The following is a 23,094-nucleotide window of genomic DNA, read 5'->3' as shown; positions in this document are numbered from 1 at the left end:
AGGCATAGAGGTCAGAACCGGCAGGAAGTGGAAGGCCCAAGAGGCAGTGGACCAGGCTGAGTCACGGCTGCGACACAGTGAGCTGGTGGGGGCAGTGGCATCTGGACGGGCAGGACTCGGGAGCAATCCAAGACCTCGCTTTAACAAGGCCCAGGGAAAGGAAAGGCGACAGCTGATCCAAGATGAGGTCCGAGCTGGGGTGGAAGAAGCCCGCTGCAGTAGGATAGTAGGGATGCGGCAGCAGGGGGCATGGACCCGATGGGAGCAGGTGGCAGACCGAAAGATATTGTGGACAGAATTGTGGAAGTCTGAGCCACACTGGATAAAATTCCTGGTTCAGTCTGTCTATGATGTCCTCCCCAGTCCATCCAATCTTTTCCGCTGGGGCCTGGCAGATACACCACTGTGCCAACTCTGCCAGAGAGGAGGTTCATTGGAGCACATCTTGAGCAGCTGCCCAAAAGCACTGGGAGATGGGCGCTACCGTTGGCGCCACGACCAAGTGCTGAGGGTCATTGCTGAGGTCATCAGTACTGGGATCGCATGCAGTAAACACCAGCAACCAGCAAGACAGAACATCGCCTTTGTTAAAGCCGGGGAGAAGCCACATCAGCGCTTGAAGGAATCAAGGGGGCTGCTCGCAAGATGCTAAAGATGCTTGGAGTGAAGGGACTGCACATCAGGAAAGCCACCAAGGATATCACGGATGCCGCTGAAAAGGCGTCAAGATGGCTGTGGATCAAGCGGGGTGATCCGTGGATTGGACAAGCTACTCAGACACAAGCCAGGGTCAGATCAACCCTGGCTGGGTCACCTGGGCGAGGGTGTATGATGTTGTGAGACCCGAAACACCCAATGAACCCAGGATACATCACTGATGATGTGTCTGAGTTGCACCAGAGGTGTATTTCAAGAACTTTATTTGACAGGGACATTGCACAACAAATGTGTTGCACAGACCAGAGATAGCTACAATCTAGTTTTCATCTGTAGTCCCTGGGCAGAGGCAAAGTGACAGTAGGTTTACAGTGGACAATGAGCATTCCCACTGATCCATTCATAAAACAAAATACAGATAAAACACCCACAGAAGGATCATCCCAACAAACATGCAATTGCAATACCTGCAGTATTTACAACTATTTACAATTCCCTTTTAATTTGATCTTCTTACATTTTTAACAATACCCCAATTCACCAGTTCTGAGCTAATGATCACAAATCTGACCGTCTCTCAACCACTTCTTCAAGTTAAATTTAAACTGTTGCAAGGTGCTACTCTCTCGCACAGTTAAAGGCAACGAGTTCCACATTCCTGCAGCTTTCACAGAGAAGCAATTCTGTCCAAAGGTAGAGGACCTAAAGTTCACATAGCAGTCTCCTCTAGAGGAGGCTCGTGTTCTTCTAAGTCCTGCTTCTTCACACATTTTCACAAACATTCTCAGGGGCTGTGGAGCCAAATCATGAAAAATTTGATATACTAAAGTGACATTTGAAAAAAAAAAAAAAATGTCAAGCTTTAATAATTTGTATTTCTTCACAATATTACAGTAGTGATATGAAACAGGTTTTATATCTAAAATTTTGAGTGCCTGTTTGTACAAGCTTTGGAGCGGCTGTAACACAGAATTGGTTGATAGAGACCAATTTGTGATGCAATATACAAAATGTGAAAATATCATTGCATGCATATAAAGCTTGGCTGCATCTGTGCTCATTTGCGGGCGTATATATCTGAATTGTGATAAATTAAATTTTACAGTTTTTATCAGTGTTGAAACATGCTTTTTAAACGACAGTGTCCTGTCCAACACTACGCCTAAATACTTGACCGACTCTGCTTCGTGAATTCTTGCTCCTTTTACAATAATTTCCGGCGCAGAGTGAGAATTCTTCCTTATTGAAAAAAACATGCTGACAGTTTTGCTAAAATTTAGTGTCAAGCATGATTGCACCATCCAATCTGAATTTTTTTCCATCGCTCCCTGGAGCACAGCTGCTGCTTTCTGACTTCATTTTGCATGGACATATATCACGGCGTCATCTGCGTACATTTGTATGTGAACTTCAGGACAATTAACTGGAAGATCGTTTATGTAAACACTGAATAAGAGAGGGCCCAAAATGGAGCCTTGTGGCACCCCAACTGAGCAGTCTAAAAAAGAAGACATAGAGCTCTTAATTCTTGTGCAGTGCTTCCTATTCTCTAAATAAGATTTAAACCATCGTAATGTCTCGTCAGAAATATTGTGAGCTTCCAAACTATGTCTTTACTCTATACACTATAATACACTTTGATAAAAGGGACATAGTGGTGGAAAGAAAATAGGATAGGAGGAAAAAATATTTTACAAAGCTTTTGAGTTTGCTCGCAAAACTTTTCTGTTCTCTTGCTAAACCTATTGTGAAGAAAAAAAATATGACATGTACGTTCACCTATGAACACCTTTGAGTTCATTTGCAAAAACGTTTGCGTTCCCCAGAGAAACTTTACGTTCGCTCCCAAGACCTTTGTGTCCCCTCGCAAAATCTTTTGGGTTCCCCCCAAAAACATTGCGTTTCTCAAAAGATTTGCGAGTGAATGCAAAGTTTTTCGGGGGAATCATTTTATTTTTGATTATTATTTTGATTATATTTTCTCCCATCTAATTTTTTTTTTCAACCACTATGTGCCTTAGGGGCTCTGTACTACGAAATGTCTCGGTAACCACTCGGTTACGTATGTAACCCTTGTTCCCCGAGTAGGGAACGGAGACGTTACGTCGGATGACGACGAATGGGGTTTCGCTTAGAAAGCCTCTCACCTTCGAGTATATAAAACGAGCCAATGGCAATGAAATGCCATGGGTCTGCGGATTTTGCATAGCGTATCTCCGCCCCACGCCGGGGGTATATAAGGAAGTACGGTGGCAACACGCAGATATGTCTTCGCTGAGGAGCCGAGACTGAACTCAGGCGTTCCAGCGGTACAGCGGAAGTGGCAGGGAGACGTAACGTCTCCGTTCCATACTCAGGGAACGAGGGTTACATACGTAACCGAGACGTTCCCTTTCGTAGTCACTCCGAGTTACGTCGGATGGCGACGAATGGGGTTCCCAGTGTAATCACGCCACCTCTCTACTGTCTTTTCAGTGCCCTGCGCAAGTCTGAGCTCCCTGTCGTGAGACTGGCACAAACGTAGGGCCCCTACTTAACACAGGAATACCAAGGTACACTGGGAAGCATATCTCAGTGGAAATATGCAATCATGACCCATTATTAGCAGATCTTTTTTATTTTTTATTTATTAGTTATGTTATTTTTGGGGACTGTGGCTGAATTAAGAATAACATACTAGCATACCAACCACTATAAAGATATTGCAGAAATAGTGAGAGTAGTGTGGTAGTATGGTATTTTTAATTCAGCGTATGTCTAGCAGAGAAATGCAACCATAAATTTGCTTATTAAAATATTTTAGTAAAAATAAGTTTTAACATGTGGTCTCTCTTTAACTTGTGAATGTATGCTACTGTGCATCACTCCTCAAAACTCTTTATTCATGATGATATTATATATGACTACTACACATTATAGCACAGCCTCCCTAAACTTATTGCTTAAGAATTGCAGTCAAACTAAAGCAGATATTGATAATGTAGTTGATAATGATAATGGAGTTTTTTTTTCAACATTTTCCATCCACATAAAAAGTCTGACCATACAGCAAGAGGTTGTGGCTTACCCCTCAGTAGGTTTTGGTGTAGTTGTTGTTGAACTTGTCTGATGAGGTGTTGGAAGAGCTCTAGAAGGGAATATACTGTTAGTGTATCCAATTTCCTTCAGAAAAGTGTTTCTATTCAAGCAACAATTTCCTAAGAATAACATTTAATGAATTTGATTAATTAATAATATTTGTTTTAAAAGGTATGCTACTGTATGTCTCTTTTTGAAATTTATTTAAAATGCCCCAAAAATATTACCCCTTACCAGTCACCCCCAATTTTGGCAAGTGATGCATTTATTAAATGTATAAAAATCTGATTTGAATTTAGGATAGCAACTTATAACCACAGCTAAAGTGTAGCCACAACTGTGGTCATGCTTCATTTCAAGTCTGAGGATGATATCTCGAAAATTATGCATTTTATGAAGCCTATTGTAAGACCGTGTCAGCGGAGGATTTCAGAGAAGTTTTTTTAGAAGGCTACAAGTTTCTCATCACATAGTTTATTGCCCTCTAAACACCCATTTACAGTCTCTGACTAATGTCTGGCGAGGAGAACTGCCTCATTCATGTTCTGTTCATTTAAATCGACTAACCTTTCACACCTTCATTATTCTTTTATCCTTATTCTTTTGTTTGAATTCAGCCATTACAGCCTTTCTTCTGGCATAATGCTTGGCCATCGACAGCTATGTAAATCCCACTATACATGAATAATCCACTTATTATCTTAAGTTTTGTTAGAAAACAAACAATAAAAAACTATTATTGAAACTTTAAATGCGAATTATTTTTAAAAAATTGATTGTATGGAATAGAAAGCTCCTGCAGCAGGTGCATTAGCACAACAGGTAGCCTCAAGCTACATGACACAATTTAATTTATTAATATTACACTTTTACTAAGAGCTCACTTTAAAACACCATGGAGTATTTGTATCATATTCCGGTCGCGGTTTATTATGGTTTCCATTAAAAAAACGATTTTGAAATAATGTTATATTTAGCATTTTATGTGAAACTATGGGCTATGTTTACCTATACCTTTATTCTTTATTCATTATAAAAACACCCCAAATCGCACGGAAATCAAACAAAAAACACAAATACTTAAATCTTGCGTTTATTATCTTCAAGTTTCAGGTGAAGAGATGTCACTTTTGCTTTGTTATCATGGATGTCCAGAATGAGGAAGTGTGGACATGACGCGTCATACAGAAGAGGTCACGATGAACCAAGTGAGATGATTGACATTTTGTACAGCTAATCATAATCATTCAAGGTCAAATCTGCCGCGAATCAGGAAGAAGAGACACACATGTCGCTGTGTTCGCTGTTTGAGTTCTTCAGACTGCATAATTCAGTGGAAAATGAATAGAAATGTTTTTCTGTGTAGCAACAATGACAATGACAGCCAGATGGTCTGAATTAGCGAATCCTGATTGTTTCTCTCATGCTAAAACGCATATGAGCATGTGCATGTTCGTATTCAGAAAGTGTTGAATAAGTTGGCCTGGTAGCATGTCTCCAAGTGTGCAAGCAGATCTCGCTGAATGAAATAAACGAACAGGTCCATATTGTTTCTCAAACCATCACATGGTGCGACAACACCCCTTTTTCTAGGTCTAACGTTTGTTCTTTGTGTACTGAAGGCAATTAAAAGACTGACTCCTTTCAGTTCTCCAGAACTATCTGTTTCCCTCAGCATCAATTCTACGACGCCTCAGGTTGTAAGTAACTTGCCACAGAACTACCTTTGTCTTTGCTGAATGCCATTTTCCAATCGAACCCCCAACCCCTCACGTGGTACGTCACCACGAGAGGCAACTGAGGAGACATTCCACCATCTTTTAAATATATGTACTCTTCTCTCACTCCGCTCGCCAGTCTGGGAGAGGTGGGGGTACAGGGCTTCTCATTTCTAACAATTGCAAATACTCAACGCTCTATTCTCTATGCAACAACAACTCATTTGAATATCATGCTATTACACTTACAACCCCCATTAAGATCCATTTTGTAGTCATTTATCGCCCCCCAGGTCAACTGGGTAACTTTGTTGATGAGCTGGATGTGCTGCTGTCCACTTTCCCTGAAGACGGCACCCCACTTCTAGTCTTCGGTGACTTCAACATCCATCTCAAAAAGCCACATGCAACAGACTTCATCTCTCTCCTAGCCTCTTTCGATCTTAAACGACTCATCACCTCAGGTACTCACAAATCAGGCAACCAACTGGACCTGGTTTACACACGCAACTGCACCACAGAGAACATCTTGGTGAGACCCCTCCATGTTTCAGAACATTTCCTCATTACTTTCAGTCTACAACTCTCTACCCCTGCACCACCACCCCCACCACCAGTCACTTTCAGACGAAACCTGCGCTCACATTCCCCCTCCCATCTTTCCTCTGCCGTGTCATCTTCTCTTCCCTCACCCTCACAATTCTCATCTCTGGATGTAAATACCGCAACGGATACCTTATGCTCCACTCTAACCTCTTCTCTAGACAACATCTGCCCTCTCTCCTCCAGGCCAGCACGCGCTACTCCCTCAAACCCCTGGTTATCTGAGGTTCTTCGTGAACACCGGACCGAACTCAGGGCAGCGGAGAGGAAATGGCACAAATCAAAAGACACATCTGACCTGAGTATGTATCAATCTCTCCTCTCTTCCTTTTCTGTTGATGTTCATGCTGCAAAATCTTCATACTTCCACCTCCAATACACGTTCACTCTTCAAGACATTCAACTCTCTCCTCTGTCCACCTCCACCACCACCCGCCTCCTCCTTAACTGCTGACGATTTTGCAAACTTCTTCACCAACAAAACAACAGCTATCAGCAGCCAGTTCTCAGCACCACACACTCAGGAACCCAGACCGACCCCTTCCACAGCCAATATCCCTCTGTCCTCCTTTTCTTCGCTAACCGAGGAAGAAGTATCTACACTTCTCCTCTCCAGTCACCCTACCACCTGCCCTCTAGACCCCATCCCCTCACACCTTCTACAAGCCATCTCTCCCACACTTCTACCTTCACTCACACACATCATCAACTCATCCCTCCATACTGGCACTTTCCCCACGGCATTCAAGCAGGCTCGGGTTACTCCCATGTTTAAAAAACCAACGCTAAACACATAATTTGTAGAGAATTACAGACCTATTTATCTCCTACCATTCATTGCGAAGACACTTGAAAGAGCTGTTTTCAACCAAGTAACATCCTTTTTGTCTCTAAATAACCAGCTGGATGTCAACCAATCCGGCTTCAAGAAAGGGCATTCAACTGAGACTGCATTACTGTCAGTCACAGAAGCCCTACGGATCGCAAAAGCTGCTTCCAAATCTTCAGTCCTCATTCTCCTGGATCTGTCTGCTGCCTTCGACACTGTGATTCATCAGATCCTTATGTCCAGCCTCTCATCACTGGGCATCACAGGAACTTCACTCCACTGGTTTGAGTCCTATCTCACAGGTAGGTCCTTCAAGGTCGCATGGAGAGGCAAGGTATCCAGAGCACATCAGCTGACCACAGGGGTTCCCCAGGGTTCAGTTCTTGGTCCCCTCCTCTTCTCCATCTACACCACATCACTGGGACACATCATACAGGCACATGGCTTCTCCTACCACTGCTATGCTGATGACACACAGCTCTTCCTCTCGTTTCAACCAGATGATCCCACAGTAGATGCACGGGTCTCAAGCTGTCTGGCGGACATCTCCACATGGATGAAGGAACATCACCTGCTGCTCAACCTGCCAAAGACTGAGCTTCTCGTCCTCCCTGCCAATCCGTCTCTACAGCACGACTTCACCATCCAGCTAGCTTCATAATCAATCACCCCATCAAGGTCGGTCAGAAATCTTGGAGTAACGTTTGATGACCAGCTGACCTTCACAGATCACATTTCAAAGACAGCTCGATCATGCAGGTTTGCACTGCACAACATCAGGAAGATCAGGTCTTTCCTAACTGAGCATGCAACACAACTTCTCGTCTAGGCCCTGGTCATTTCTAGACTTGACTACTGTAATGCTCTTCTAGCCGGACTTCCAGCATGTGCAACCAAACCCCTACAGATGATCCAGAATGCTGCAGCTCGTCTTGTCTTCAACGAGCCCAAGAGGGCACACGTCACTCCTCTGTTCATCTCTTTGCACTGGCTACCTCTCGCTGCTCGCATCAAGTTCAAGGTATTGACGCTTGCCTACAGATCTATCACAGGCTCAGCTCCCTCCTATTTTCACTCACTCCTACGAGTCTACATCCCTACCAGACGCCTACGATCGGTCAACGAGCGACGTCTCGTGGTTCCATCACAGAAAGCCACAAAATCACTCTCCAGAACATTCTCATTCACAGTTCCATGCTGGTGGAACGCCCTCCCCACCCTCATCAGGAATGCAGAGTCCCTGACAACATTCAAAAGACAGCTGAAAACCTATCTATTCCATGAGCACTTAACCTCATAAAAAAAAAAAAAATCCTTTACCTTTGAAACCTCACTTATCAGGCTTATGCTACTCTAAATAATGCCTGAACTTCGTATTTTGAGCCCTTCTTGCGTTGTTGTTGTTTTTGCCTCTTCATGATGACTCGCTTAATTTAGTCCTAATTTGTAAGTCGCTTTGGATAAAAGCGTCTGCTAAATGACTAAATTTAAATGTAAATGTGCAATTCCATTATGCATGTGTGGTTAGTTTGCCTTATAATAGAGGTGTGGTTTGCTAGAGTATAATTTTGAATTCTAAAGGTTCCTCAATAGTGTCTTGTAACACAACCTCGACCTGGTCATAAACGTTTATGACTCCAAAGCTGCAGCTCATCTAGTTCCTCTGCAAGCCCACATTCCATACACTTCCACACAGGCGATCCAAGAACCATGTTTTTGATATGTATTTTTATGTGTGTATAATTTCCATGGCAGATTGAGATTTTCTATGTTCTATCATAAAATGCTCAGAATCCTACATTAGAAATGCATATCTGTATTCCCATATTCTGTACACCATGTCTGGTATCATTCTAATCGTAGTGATCTCACGGAATTACATATATGTATGAGATTACAATGAAATGTATTCTTACGGGTATTATCTTTTCTGAAAGAGGAAATACGAATTCTTTCTCTCACATGACAAAGTCAAAGTAGGCGTTTCTTTCACAAACAAAGAGACTTTCTTGCCGCTTCAGATCAGAAGATCTGATTTGCTGTTGTTACAAAAACAGGGCGTAAACAGATGTCTTTAAGAAGCAAGAGACCCTGTTTCCTCTCTCTCTCACCTCGCTCTCGCTCTGACCTCTTCTCCCCGGCAACGCTTCTCCAGGAACCTCTGGAAAGGCTTTTGCCTTCTCCTCGGACCAACACATGTTCGAGTCGTAGCTGCCGTTCTTTGCAACTAAGTTCCTACTGGCCTTTCCCCTCCACAAGGGAAATGATCTGAACTTTCTCGGTAACGTTAAATTCAAGTGAGCCTTTACATCGTCTTGCGAAACGACCCAGAAGACGAAGCTAGACGCAAACCAGCCGGGCACGCGCGCGTCCCTTTTCCAGCATCGCACTGAAAGAGTACAACATCTCGCAAGTATCTCTCTCTCTCTAACAGCTGATTCCTGCTGTCTAGCTCGTAGGTCTGTGAATTAAGTTACCCTCTATCTCTTATCTCTTTATTTCTTTCTTTCTTTTCATGTCATTCATTCCGATCGTCATGTTCTTGTTTGGTTAAATGTTTGTTTGTTTTATTGTTTGCATTTTACGTACGTTTATATTTGTAGCTTATATAATCTCTAGTGTGTGTCATTTTATTAATAAACCCATTTATAGTTTTAATTGTCTCTGTGTTTGAAAACCCACCTTATAAGTCAATGAAATCAAAGATCTAAGCTACCAGCTCGATATTATAGACTTTTAATTCATAAACTCAGAAAGTTTGATGTTCGTGTCCAGAAGATAAACTTTCTTAGAGTTTGTAAATAGGGATACCACTTCTTAACTGTGATAATCATACATTTATTCGCTGGACGAATGATTGATGACCAGACCAGTTACAGAACAAGGTGATTTCGATAATTGATAAAGTAAATGTACATGCGATTTCTGAATTATTATGACCATGAGTTATGATTATTAATATTTCCAAAATTCCCTATATCCTTGAGCTAATTCGCATTAACCCAGTCATTTACGCTACTTCTGTATGGCGAAATAATTTACTAACATGTGATAATTAATATTTATTTCTCCAAATATCCGCACTATTGGACTAATAGTCCTGTCGTATGCTGTATATTATAACGTTATGTATTTGAACACAAATAAACCGGAGAAGACGAGAATGAATGTTGTGTGAGTGATTATTTCTATTAAAAATAACGATCGTTACAGATGAATTTGAATTTGCATAGCGTATCTCCGCCCCACGCCGGGGGTATATAAGGAAGTACGCTGGCAACACTCAGATATGTCTTCGCTGAGGAGCTGAGACTGAACTCAGGCGTTCCAGCGTTCCAGCGGAAGTGGCAGGGAGACGTAACGTCTCCGTTCCATACTCAGGGAACAAGGGTTACATACGTAACCGAGACGTTCCCTTTCGTAGTCACTCCGAGTTACGTCGGATGACGACGAATGGGGTTCCCAGTGTAATCACGCCACCTCTCGACTGTCTTCCAGTGCCTTGCTTAAGTCTGAGCTCCCTGTCGTGAGACTGGCATGGACGAAGGACTCCTACTTAACACAGGAAAACCAAGGTACACTGGGAAGCATATCTCAGTGGAAATATGCAATCATGCCCAGCCCGAAGGGGGGGGACTTGGAATGCACATATGACCCGGAGGGGCTGCATATGGAGTATCACTGGGGTGTCCAGCCGCAGGTGGAATATTTCAACCCCAGGTGGCAAGGTGGCTTGCCGAGGGAAAGACACATGCTCAGAGAGGCTTACAGTGGAATACACATGTGGGGGTCGCCCGGAGGGGGAACCATGCACATGGAGGCATCTAGCCAAGCGTGAAAGCTGCCGGTGGCATAACTCTGGCGTTGACGTCAACAGTGCTGGAGGAAATCTAGTACCGGATAGTTGAAGCGAGTACATGAGAAGAAACTGGCTCCACTCTGAGATTATAGAATCTCGCGAATGTGTTAGGTGTTGCCCAGCCTGCAGCTCTGCAGATGTCTGTTAGCGAGGCGCCATGCGCTAGAGCCCAAGAGGAGGCCACACTCCGAGTGGAGTGGGCTCTCACACCAAGGGGGCACAGTCGACCTTGCTGCTGGGAAGCCAAAGCAATGGCGTCCACTATCCAGTGGGACAACCTTTGCTTGGAGAGAGCCTTTCCCTTCAGCTTCCCACCAAAACAGACAAAGAGCTGGTCTGAGGTCCTGAAACACTGAGTTCTGTCTACATTCTGTCTAAACAGTAAATGCTCTGTTAATTTTGATCTTTCATTTCGTGTTATACATCAATCGATCCTGTTCAGTTTCTTTTTTTTCTGTATACTCACAATAAAAATAAAGTGTTTTGCTTTTTGCCAAATAAAGAAAAATTAAAATGATGCGATTTCTGCACTCTCTCTGTCAGTAAACTCCAATTTGAAACGCGTTCGAAAATGATCTATAACTCTGCGAAAATTCAGTCAAACAGGCAAACATACCCACAGGCATATAGCTTGAGATTGCATCTTTTAAATGAAGTAATTTATATAAAAAACAAATATTCTCAGCTTGTGAAATCTGTATTAAAAGAGAGCGATTCCAGTCGAGCTTATTAGAGCTCATTCAAATGTAATGTAAAGAGACCATCTTCTGGCAGCGAGAGAAAATAAGTGGAAACACAACCTGACCCTGACTAACTGAGTAAAAGGTCTGTGTTACATTTAACCCCGCGTTAGGTTGTGCCCAGTACTTTTCCTAGTACATTGTAAGTACATGTACAGATGTGGCCTTTAAAAATGCGCGTCTCAGAGAAAAGAATGCCACGAGCACTTCCGAAATTCTGCGGGATCGTGCAGAAGGGGGATTAGGTGTTGGACGCAGGAAATACTAAAACCTGTAGATGGCAGTCGTGTTTCATGTGGCCATACTGAGTTGACGAAGTATGACGAATACAATGTTTTCTTTTGCCAGTTACATAAACAGTCACATATTCTTCATAAAAATCCGACTCAAACGCGCATCATTTGTCTTATTTTTTTTCCCTGTGTACTTACAGTAGAAGAGACGTGATGTAGGCTATGATAACTGAGTCTTATAACACAATAATTTGCGAAGACCTTTAAAGAGACCGAGATCATTTGCGCAATATCATTATCTAATTTTACATTTAGTTCATTTTTGCATCTTAACGTTTTAAATAGTTTTAACATGGTTGTAATGCGCTTTTCTGCATTACACACAGTACTTTTTATACTATCATTATAGGCATCGATTTCGGTGGGGACGGTGGGTACGCACCCACCAGATTTCGTCATGAGTCATTTTGTACCCACCACTTTTAACTTCAGTCCATATTAATTTGACTTTTGGTTCGATTTTTTTTTACCGTTTTCAGTGGTTATGAGGAGCTTAATTAATTTAACCTGAGATGTGCGTTATATCGCTTTTTGATCATTCTTTGTGTTGTCGAATTTTGACACAGTTTCATTATTTGTTCATAATAATTTGATTCATAATTATGTCATTTTTTCTAAAAGTAAAAAAAACAAAGTTTTTTCTAAAAGCAATATTCTAAAGAGATACAAAGACATTGTACGTGTACCCACCAGATTTCGTCATGAGTCATTTTGTACCCACCACTTTTAACTTCCGTTGACCGTTTTCAGTAGTTATGAGGAGCAATATGAGAGAAAAAATTTGTAATCATTGTCTGACACAACAAAAAAAAAAAATAATATTCATTTTATTTTAATTTTCGTGTTCACATTTATGAGGGAAAAAACAACGTGTCAGTTTACGTGAGCGCTCTAAAAGCGGCAATAAAAGTCTGCTTTAAAACTTTCACAGAGACCTCAAACAGAACAGCTGCCTTTCTTTAAATTGAATTTCGTTTTGTATTAATTATATCTTAATTTTAATCAATGTTTCGTGAACCAATTGCCTGGATTTAAGAAGTAAATATAGCAGACAATCACGACATTGGAGGCGCCGGCGATATCTCATAAATGAACCGAAACTCAGCGTGTAATGCACATTCACATTTACAGTGTATTTAGACACATTTAGACGCATTCATAATCATTACTTTTACCGGTTCTTTGTGGCAAGCTTTATGCGTGCGGTCGTGCGCTTGAGTGCGGCTATATTACGTAAACGCTCATGATCCATAAGTAGGCTAATTAAATTAATATAAAGGGGCGATTTGTCCACGAATTACTTAAATGAACAACTAGCCTAGTATACTAGTCGACTACAAAAAAAACTTTAAGTCGAAAGCAGCCCGTATTCCACATATTTTCGAACCAGGCAACAGGACATCTGTGTTGAGCGAGGCCGAGGACCCTGAGCGGAATGAACGAGCGGAGCGGAATATTCAGAAATGCGCTCTCCACTCACGAGCTCTGATCGAAACAAACCCGAACCTCACTGTCTGCTGAACTTGCAGAATCATCAAAATATAATATTTTCTAAAGAAGAATTTTAAAACTTTATTGGTGGTAGTTGAGAAGAATTCCTCTTTCCATATCTAAATCATTTCGAGTGCAATATAAATGTATCATATTGTTATTCTTATTATATAAGAATAATTCGTATTTTTTACAACATTTTTAACATATAGAGAATATAAGTTTAGCGTGTTGTGTGTATTTCCTAATTATAAGCTTTTGGTGAAATTGCAACAAAACTAAAAGAGTAAAAGTGCATAAAAACATAAAAACATGGCGTCGTCTCAAGAAATATCTGCGTACACACTAAACCACTGAAACCGACTCAAAACGATGTAGCCTAGTATACATACCAGACCAGGCACTGTAATTCTGCCACGCCCACAGACATACACTAAAAACGGAGAAGACTTAAAGCATGCGCATAAACCTTGCGCGCTATACAACAATAATATTAGGCACAGTAGCTTCTTTTTTTTTTCTTTTCTTTTTTTATCAAGAACTTTGTTGAACAATATGAACAACCATAAATGGTCTGGTACAAAATATGAGTCACGATATTCGATAGTTAACGGATGCATAAAGCTTGCCACAAAGAACTGGCAAAAGTAATCATGTGTCAAATATAGCAAGGAGACATTTTAATTGTTTAATAATCAACTAGTGTTTTATGTGTCAGTCAAAGATGTTGACAATGCTGACTCGTCATCTTCGCAGATATTGTGAACGTGCCTATAGAGAGAAATGCACACTTACAAAAGAGAGTTGTCTGTTTCTTTTCGTTTTGAATTGTTTTGTTTAAAAGTGGACATTTCAAGCTTTCTAGATACATTTCTGAGTTTCGGTTCATTTATGAGACGAGCTCAGTTCACGAGCAATGCAAGTTATATCGCGCCGGTGCCTCCATTTCCTGATTAAATCGTCTTAAATGCGTCTCCGTGTGGACAGAAACCAATATAATCTTCCTGATTTAATCACGTAAAACACAAGTCTAAACACAAGCACCACTCTTCTGAATGATGGTAACCACAAACCTCCAAGAGTTTGTAAACCAATTGTTTGTAAAACATATTTAATATTTACAAATTAAAAAAAAAAAAAAAAAAATGTTTTACAGTGTATAAATAAAACGACATGAAGAAAGTTATTTCCAAAATGTAATTAATTGCACAGTCTTTGTTTTAGCTGCTTGTTTTAGCTGCTACCAATTGCACAGAGTCAACCCAGCTAACAATTTAACGTTCTGGGAACGTTCTGGGAACGTTAGTTTTTGGTTCCCAGAACGTTCCCAAGAACGTTCCCTATTGGTTAGCCAGGAAAGTTTTCTTTACGTTAATAGAACGTTCCCTATAGGTTAGGGGAACGTTCCCGGAACGTTGCCGAAAGGTTCCCAGAACGTTCCCGCAAGGTTCTCGTAACGTTCCCGGAAGGTTAGGGGAACGTTCCCGGAACGTTGCCGAAAGGTTCCCAGAACGTTCCCGGAAGGTTCTCGGAACGTTCTCCTAACGTCTACACATCCTGATATGCCTGTACACAAATTATAGGTCTACAAACATATTCTACATTGTTTATTGTTCAAACACTTAAGAATCCTATGAATATATTATTACAATAAATTGAATTTACAGAAACTATCATTAATAAGTAAATCAATCAGTTTGTATTAAATAAATAAATCAGCACACAATCCATGTTTTTGTTGATTCATTGTTTAATTATCAACCTAAAATAAGTCATTAAAAACAGCGTTAGCAAAATGTATTCAGGAACAGTAATTTACATTTAATATTTCAAACATGAAAATATTTCAATAAATAAAACTGCACAAACATTTTAATTAAAACTATCTTTTGCAAACTGTAGCCTATAACTTTGGCTAAAAAGTTGAAAAAGTATTTATTTATATACAATATACATGAATGTGCCAATCTTCACACCGCTCAAAACATTTAAACTCCCAACACCATCTGCAAATTTAACAAGAAAATAAAAAGACAACGTGTTACATGGACACACAATCCCATGCCAAAATTCAAGCCCTGTAATGGCATTAATATTCATCCGGAGCAAATGAAAAGAGTGAGGTGGGATTGTGTGTCACAAGCTGTAGGAGATATGAGAGCACGAGCGCTGCTGGTATCATGTATTTATTCAGATATTTCAGCATCAATGTGTATAGAAAAATTTATATATTTCAAAACACTACATTGCATTTATTTATATTGCACTATTTATTATTTCAGACTACAAATCAAAAAAGGAATGTTTTATATAGGGGTAAGGATACCCATTAAGCCTCTCTCTCTGAAGTCAAATAAAAAACAGAGAAAATAATATTTAAGTCTAGTGAACTCTGACCTGCGAATTCGCTTTACCTTTTATGTATAAGTCTCACCTCCAATGAAGAATTTGAAAACCTGTAACTGCTGTGTTGTTTATGAGAAAGAAAGTGAAAAAAAGTTTGAAACTGCTATCAATTTTTTTTTTTTAATCTCTGTGACTTTACACCTACAAATTCCACTGTCACAGGTGCTCAGTTTTGCTATAATGAAACCCTCACAGAACATGGTAATAATCAGCCATCCATGCAAAAGCAAAGGTCGGTGTAGTTTACAGGTACATCTGTCCAGGCCAACGTCTGATGCCTTGATGCCTTCCGCTGGAACCTGAAATAAAAAAAATAGTACAGTTCAAAATCTATCATACATACATCTCATCTGGTATCACAAATTATCATTCCAGGTTCACTTTAAGATATGCTCAATATTAGTGCTGCACGATATTGAAAAATTTAGAGTTTATTTAGAGATATCAGCCGTATGGTTTAGTGCATGCGCTAACGGCTCCAGGTTTGTATCTGGTAAATTACCCCACTAATAATGCCCAGAATGGTACCAAACTACTACAGTAGTACAAATAGGTTCTGTACTCATTAAACGAGGCATTGGAAAGTTTGTAAGTACATCAGGAGTTTATTTAAATAACACTTGCCTGACGGCGAATGCTACTGCTGATGTTGACGTCACTTTATGAGTACAGAACCTATTTGTACTACTCATTTTCCCCAACATAGAGCAGACCGGCACACAACAAAAACTGCTGTTCGGATGTTCCCTTTTCTGATATTTTAGCCTTTGTGACATTTTAATTAAAACAGAAGTAAGAATTTTAGTGTAATAAGCAAAAATTAACAGTAAACTCAGAGATCACCTACCGCTGCAGATGTGTACGGAAGTGAAAAGCGGAAATGCTTAGACCTCTTTCCGGTTCAACCGCTGGGCGCTCCGCATAACCCCTATTGGGGGGATTTTGTAGAGGAGTGAACCTGCATAGAAAATTACAATAGATAACAAGCATAGATAAATACAATAGAAGAAAAACACAGTTGAAATAAGCAGTGCATTATGTTTTTCAGTTAAATCTAACTTATCAGGTACAGAAATTGATTTATCAAAATGTAAAATAAGTCTTCAGTGTAAAAATAAAATAACTATAAAATTAATGTATCTTTGCTAAAGCTACAAGTCATTTTCTCTTTTGATGTTTGATCACCATTGGCGACACAAACAGCTGCGGGTACATTAGGCTGCTGTCCCTTTAAGACGAATGCGCAGAACTTATATAAATGACATGCATCCGTTTTCTTTCTGTTTAAAACACAAGACAAGAGGAAACTCGCCATTTTGACTTCATTTTGCGTGCACGTGTCTGTAAAAAAAAAGTGAAAGAGAACTTAATTCGGCTAAACTCACCTTCTTCATCTACTGACTGTGGATGGCATCAAGGTCTTGTCCTGAAGAATACAGGGCCAAACAATAGGGATTTTATCTCATCTGGTAACAAGAGCAAAGCCATAACTTTAAGAACTCTACTGATATATTTACCCCCTGATATTGCATTGGGGATATCAATTCAAACATTTTTAAAGGCTAAGAGTATGAGCCACAGCTGCCCAAGATATCAAGGGGTTGCAAATTAGTCATGGCTATAAACCTGTATGCATGGCATCTACTTTGTATTTTTTATAAAGCAATGTTCTATGCATTTGTCCCTGTCAAATAAACATTAAATAAATAAATCTGTGAAAAATAACTGCCTAAAGTTGTCGACCCCCTGAACCGCATTTAAAAGTACAAAGAATTTCAGTATTGATCAATAAAAAAAAATACATAAATACCTTTGAGTTGGACAGTATGGTGTCAGTCTCATTGGCCAACATAATTCAAAACAGACCTAAAGAAATAAAATAAAATATAGTAATCATCAGGATATCATGTTATCATAATAGTTAAATGAATTATTATAACTATGACCATTATAATATTGTATTAGTCGCCTATTATTTAGCTGATTATTTAGCTTACAGGCTTCTCAAGGACAATCTCACTGAAAAAACTTGGGGTTAATGATTTTAAAATGTGAGACTTATTTCAAAAGCATAAATCTTACAGACCCCAAACCTTTGAACAGCAGTGCACTGCATGTTTGAGGTGGTTTTGCTTACTAGTCATATGGTTCATAGAGATTTTCTTGGACAGGGAGTGCAGCAGGCCATCACAGCATGATGATCTAGGAACATAACATGCTGTTTGTCACAGAGCCAAAAATATTACATGTGATAGGTTTATTACAAGGAACCAAGCTAGAACAGAGGTGAAATGCATAAAAGATAAATACAAATCTTAAGATAATATATTGTGAAATAAATGCATATGGAATTATCATCATGATTAAACAATAACTCACCCCTTGTTGTAGAGTTTTATTTTTTCTCTCGCTATTCTGAAATCACATTTTAGCAATATTGGTAAGTGACGTCACTGATTAAGTTAACAATACAGTGCATTATTTTAGGTTAGCCTAAATAAATTAGCTTACTTCCCATTGACAAATTACCAGCAAAACTATCAAAAACTGTTATCTACACTAAATATGTGTTTAAAAACCCAAACTTTCATAAATAAGACCTCAACTTAACGTAACTTAGGCCTAACGTTGTCTTTTGAAAACGGTTAGCTAGCATAGATGCTAACGGACTTTTTCAAAGACATAAAACCATTTTTTTTAAATAAATATTTAACAGAAGCGTGTCAATTACACGTAAGAAATGTGTCAGGGGCGTTTGTGTGTATTATTTGTGAGATTTTGTTGTCTAAACTTACCTGAAAGCAGTGAAACCAACAGCGAGAGACGGGAGTTTTGTTGTTTGTCAGTTGTCGATGACGTTTCCATCTGCTCTCGCGCAGCGCACGTGCTCCAGTGTTTGATCACAGGCATGCGCATTAAAACACTTCAAAGTCATGCAGCATTTAACATATAGAATTAAAATATATAACATAATTTAAAATGTCATTAATAAAAAGTTATTGCGAATAGATCTGAACGTTGTTGGTTGTCTTATAACCTTAGGGGACCGTACTGACGACTTGTCAGTTGAATCTGCCTGTTAATAGTAAGTGATATTAAAATAATAACCTGCAGAGAACGTTCTCAGAACGTTCTCTTTAGGTTATAAAAATAAAACCTAAAACCTGCAAGGAAACGTTCTGGGAAGGTTCTCTTTAGGTTATAAAAATTAAACCTAAAGATAACCTACAGGGAACGTTCTGGGAAGGTTCTCTTTAGGTTATAAAAATTAAACCTAAAAATAACCTACAGGGAACGTTCTGGGAAGGTTCTCTTTAGGTTATAAAAAATAAACCTAAAAATAACCCACAGGGAACGTTCTGGGAAGGTTCTCTTTAGGTTATAAAAATAAAACCTAAAAATAACCTGCAGGAAACGTTCTGGGAAGGTTCTCTTTAGGTTATAAAAATTAAACCTAAAAATAACCTGCAGGGAACGTTCTGGGAAGGTTCTCTTTAGGTTATAAAAATTAAACCAAAAAATAACCTGCAGGGAACGTTCTGGGAAGGTTCTCTTTAGGTTATTAAATAACAACCTGCAGGGAACGTTCCCAGAACGTTCTCTTTAGGTTATAAATTTAGACCTAAAAATAACCTACAGGGAACGTTCTGGGAACGTTCCCTTAATGTTATAAACATAGATCCTAAAAATAACCTACAGGGAACGTTCCCAGAACGTTCTTGTTTGGTTCCCAAAAAAATAACCAAATGGGAACCAAAAGGGAACGTTAGGGGAACGTTCTGTGTTTGCTGGGAAGAAATTACAACCACCCACCCCCCAGGTCTGCCGATTCAACCCCCAATGCTAATCGATCTCCTCTCAGGGAATCAAAAGAAAACCGTTTTTTCCAGTTTTCACCAGCGTGTGGGCGGGGTTTTAATCCCTTGCAGTTCCTTTGTTTAAATGCTATTTAAGCAAATATACTATACATACGCTTTAAGTTATTTCAAATTAATGTTTATAGCTTAATTTGTTGATATCGCGTAACTTAATTTGACATATGTTGATATAACCAACTGACATTGTAGATTCCATTGCATGCCAGGAAGAGGCTTATGCTTTGTTTTAAGTAATGAGCATTTACTATAATATAGCCGCACTCAAGCGCACGACCGCACGCATAAAGCTTGCCACAAAGAACCGGTAAAAGTAATGATTATGAATGCGTCTAAATGTGTCTAAATACACTGTAAATGTGAATGTGCATTATACGCTGAGTTTCGGTTCATTTATGAGATATCGCCGGCGCCTCCAATGTCGTGATTGTCTGCTATATTTACTTCTTAAATCCAGGCAATTGGTTCACGAAACATTGATTAAAATTAAGACATAATTAATACAAAACGAAATTCGATTTAAAGAAAGGCAGCTGTTCTGTTTAAGGTCTCTGTGAAAGTTTTAAAGCAGTCTTTTAGTGCCGCTTTTAGAGCGCTCACGTCCATAACCGTAAACTGACACGTTGTTTTTTCCCTCATAAATGCGAACACGAAAATTAAAATAAAATGAATATTATAATTTTTTTTGTTGTGTCAGACAATGATTACAAAAAAATTCTCTCATATTGCTCCTCATAACCACTGAAAACGGTCAACGGAAGTTAAAAGTGGTGGGTACAAAATGACTCATGGCGAAATCTGGTGGGTACACGTACACTGTCTTTGTATCTCTTTAGAATATTGCTTTTAGAAAAACTTTTAGTTTTTTTACTTTTACTTTTAGAAAAAAACGACATAATTACACTCTAAAAAATGCTGGGTTATTTAATCTACCCAACCGCTGGGTTATGAAATTCTTTACCCATTATGGGTTATTTATATGGAAGTTGGGTATTTTTTTAAAAATGCTGGGTTATTTAATCTACCCAACCGCTGGGTTATGAAATTCTTTACCCATTATGGGTTATTTATATGGAAGTTGGGTATTTTTTTTTAAATGCTGGGTTATTTAATCTACCCAACCGCTGGGTTATGAAATTCTTTACCCATTATGGGTTATTTATATGGAAGTTGGGTTATTTTGTGCAACTCATATGTTGAGTCAAAATCCATCAACCCAACATTATATCGTTTGACCCAGCACGTGGGTTGTTTGTGCTTCGAACGTCATCATATCGTCACCAGAGTCCACACACCCACACCGAGCGCTCGTCACAGCAGAGAACCTGACTGATCATCCAGCGAGGCAAACAAATAATAAAAGGTATGTGTACACTACATGTCTAATTCACATTGTCTGTGTTGCGTTACCTATTAAATTACTATATATTGTCGATGTCGAGGCTAGTTGGTTGGTTTGGCTAACAACGTAGCTAACGTTAGCCATTTAGCCATTATCAGCACGGATAGCCTGCTTATTTGGTCTGAATTACATTTTTGTAAGGTATTATACATTAAGCAAAAGTTTATTTTTATTTATGCGGAGATGTGGGACTTGAAAGTAAATCATTACGGGATTAGTGTAAGAATATAGTATTTTGTGGTGAGAAACCGGGACAATTTTGAAAACTGAAAGGAGGACTCTGTGCGCGCCTGCGCCCCCTCACATCTTCTGAGGATTTGGTGCGACGTGACGCGGTGTCTCCTGTTTCATCAATTTGTCCTGTTATTTTGCAGGTACTATTGTTACAACAACTTGATGATATGCACTGTAATGTAAATGTATATGTTCATACCGCAGATATTTCGGGTAACGTTAATGACGTTCGGGGTTGTGAATATGTTGAATATAGGTCTCTATGCAGACTGTCCGCCATTTTGTGAACGCTGTAACACATGAGGTTATTGTGAAATGCGTTTAATTCGATTCAAGACTCCAGTTACAAGGTTATAGTGTTGATTATGAGTTTACTTTTATTTGTGTTTGGTTTAAGTTATACATATAAAGATCGGATGCACTTATTTTGCAGAACTGTCTCTCTAACGTTACTTGGCCTTCTGCGCGGGGCCTGTAACATTAAGAAATATATAATATATTTCTGTGCCCTATGCAGTGAGCAGCCACAAATATTATTGTGCAGTGAAAACATAGACAATTTACATGTAACTTTATGCAATTTGTCATATGAATTGTAGAGAGGGAGGACTGTTTTCTCTATATTTTGTATAAGTTGATGGCGCTCTTGCAAGGGCTCTCATACCAGGGTCAATATCACTATAAAGTGCCTTTGGTGTCCTCATCAGAATCGCTCAGTCATCATGAACATAATGCAAAATAATGAAATTCTGAGGTTTTATTATAAATGGCCAAACACTTACACACATAAAAGTAAAATTATATGTCCCTTGAAATGTGTTTTTCTGATTTTATACCATTTTCTTTGATTGGATGTATGTGATTTTGGCATGTCCCACACGCTGCTCAGCTAACTTCAGTGAGTGTAAAAAGTGGTTAAATGACGTAAAATTAAAATACTTTTTTAATGTACTTATTGTCCTCAGCAAGTTATTTAATAAAACAAGTCATTTTGATTATTTATATTTTATTTTCATAATAATATTAAGCAGTTTGCATGTGTCCCTGAAATTGCTGTCCACCCTGTCATTATGGGGTAAACGCCCATTTAAGAAACCAACTGATGTACTCAGTGACATCCCCTCCCCCATTTGGTCTTTCTTCAGTGGAGGTTAAAACATCTGCAACACACACAATAAGTATCTACACTTATATTTCCTCATTTTCATCATATTGTGTTTGTAGTTGCCTGTTGTCAAGCTTAACATGTCCACCCTGTCATTGTGAAATATGAATTAATATAAAAACTTTTCAGAAATTCTAAATATACATTTTAAACAGTGCACAGTCAGCTTCAACAGTGAATCACTTTGCTAACTGCTGTACACCATGTGCTCATTAAATACTAACTTTAGCCAAAAAATGTCCACCCTGTCACATGACAGGGTGGACATGGTTCATGACAGGGTGGACATGGTTCATGACAGGGTGGACATTTGCAACTCCTGAAAATCATCCTGAGCCAGGCCCCTCCTTCTTCTGTATTGGTTAAGGGTTTCTTGAAGGTCCTGTTGTTTTTAAAATGTTCCCCCGTTCTATTTCACTCATTAAAGCATTTGTCCACCCTGTCACGCCAAGTTCCACCCTGTCACTTTGTTGTCCACCCTGTCATTTTCAACTTTTAGGATGAAAATAAACAAATTATTTTAACAAGTTAACAAAACCTTGTGTTTGATTTCTTAATAAACAAATGAGGGCCAGTTAGTATTGTTTAAAATTTTGACTAAATATCTTTATTGTTAGATTTTATTTAGAATAGAATGTGCAACTAGCGCATATTTTATTGGGCAATACATATTTAATGTCAGGTAATTATTAAACGGAATAATTATTTGATGAAGCAAAACAATCATATTTCAGTGACTGACAA

At 39.2% G+C, this 23,094-nt stretch overlaps 2 long non-coding RNA genes across 4 annotated transcripts in view; both read right to left on the bottom strand.

The window, feature by feature from the left end:
• LOC311283109 overlaps positions 1–23,094 on the bottom strand; it is a 96,866-nt gene that overhangs the window by 46,689 nt on the left and 27,083 nt on the right. The window lies entirely within an intron of this gene.
• LOC311283424 lies at positions 14,804–18,558 on the bottom strand. 2 transcript variants are annotated; one of them, XR_014626061.1, is made up of 7 exons: positions 18,470–18,558; positions 18,054–18,089; positions 17,812–17,876; positions 17,485–17,540; positions 17,060–17,140; positions 16,522–16,632; positions 14,804–15,973 (listed from the first exon to the last, which is right to left on the bottom strand). It is a non-coding gene; the product is annotated as an uncharacterized lncRNA (long non-coding RNA). The 2 variants fall into 2 exon arrangements; XR_014626062.1 differs by having other exon boundaries at positions 17,060–17,100.

Source organism: Rutilus rutilus (assembly GCF_951802725.1).
Source record: "Rutilus rutilus genome assembly, chromosome: 23".
Lineage (NCBI taxonomy): Eukaryota > Metazoa > Chordata > Actinopteri > Cypriniformes > Leuciscidae > Rutilus > Rutilus rutilus.
Note: the sequence above shows the minus strand (reverse complement) of the source record. Positions and strands in the feature narration are given on the sequence as shown.